Source organism: Equus quagga, chromosome 14, assembly GCF_021613505.1.
Source record: "Equus quagga isolate Etosha38 chromosome 14, UCLA_HA_Equagga_1.0, whole genome shotgun sequence".
In the NCBI taxonomy this organism is placed as follows: domain Eukaryota; kingdom Metazoa; phylum Chordata; class Mammalia; order Perissodactyla; family Equidae; genus Equus; species Equus quagga.
In genome coordinates, this window is record NC_060280.1 from 22,168,038 (window position 1) to 22,169,472 (window position 1,435).

A 1,435-nucleotide genomic window follows, 5' to 3' on the forward strand; every position below is an offset into this window, starting at 1 on the left:
TAAAAAAGACAATGATTAATTTTATTATGGAGAATTAGAGAAAGATCAGGTAAAATAAAACAATGGGAGAGTTAAATTACAATTAAAATTTTCTAAGGGCTTCTGTCCTTAAAGAACATAATGGAAATATTAATTTTAGTCTTTAGTGAAACAAATAGCTATGTTTAAAAATGTAAGCATGAATGTTAAAAGAACAGAAATTGAGTTTGTACTTTCAAGTTAGTAGTGATAAAAAAGGATAAAAGAAAATTTTGATCCATCCATCAGAAGCCAAGATATAAGGCTATATGCAGAAAAATATTTTATAAGAATTCAACACATTACTTGCTTCAGCAGCACATATACTAAAATTGCAATGATACAGAGAAAATTAGGATGGCCACAGTGCAAGGATGACATGCAAATTCATGAAACATTCCATACTTTTCTGATTGTGATCAAGAGCTGTATTCACCAGTTGGCTCAATATTATAAAACCACACAAGTCCTCCGCCCTGGAAATACAAGTCATCTGCAGCTTCTGCCTTGGTTTCCTAAATTCTTCCACCTACTCAAGCAATAAAATCACTGTTCAATGAGAAAAAAAATTCATCTCTCACGAACATACAGTAAACATCACATTTAATGGTTAAATGTAAAAAATATTCTCTTTAAAGTCAAGGACATTAAAATCTGCCCTGTATCACCATTCTGTTCCACATTGAATTATAGCTGTGGTGATCATCGTAAGACAAGATAAACATTACAGCACTAAGGATTGGAAGACAAGAAACAAAATGTCTATTATTTGCAGGTAATATGATTACCTAGAGAATCCAGTAACATCTACAACCCAATTATTATAAACAAAAAAGTTCAGCAAGTTTGTTATCAAAAATCCTGATGCAATAAGTGCAAACCTGGCCTAAGTAGTTGGCACTAACAGAATGACACTGGCAGACAGCCTGTCACAAATACTTCGTAATGAAATTCACAAAGCTTTTCAGAAAATCTATAAAGCATTTTGATGATTCCAGGCAGCCTGCTCAAAGGCAGGCTGTCTAGATTTGCCTCTTTTCTGGCTGACAGCTAATGTGCTTGTCAATAAAAAGAAGAGGAAGACTTAAGTGATCCCAGACCTTTATAATTCTGTTTCAGCATGCGTCCGCTGACAAAAGCGTAACGATTGTGTCCATCACATGTGAGTAAATTTGCATGTGAATAAAAAACTAAACGTCCCCTAAATTATTCTTTCCTCTGGCTATAAGCTAAATTTGCAAAATTGTATGCCTGCAAGAAACCATACAAAATGTAATTTTAAAAAGACCTTTGCATGTGTACCAACTTTGTACATTGCAGAGACTGTTACAAATCAGAAGGGGAACGTGATTATTAATAAATTAGGTGAGGAAAATCGGCTATCTATATGGAAAAAGTTTAACTTAGGTGCCTGCTC

The 1,435-nt window shown here is 33.8% G+C and overlaps 1 non-coding gene across 1 annotated transcript; it reads left to right on the forward strand.

Moving 5' to 3' along the window:
* The first annotated feature begins 324 nt into the window (after window positions 1–324).
* LOC124225912 (U6 spliceosomal RNA) lies at window positions 325–427 on the forward strand. The gene has a single exon (XR_006885133.1). It is a non-coding gene; the product is annotated as a U6 spliceosomal RNA (small nuclear RNA).
* The last annotated feature ends 1,008 nt before the right edge of the window (window positions 428–1,435 follow it).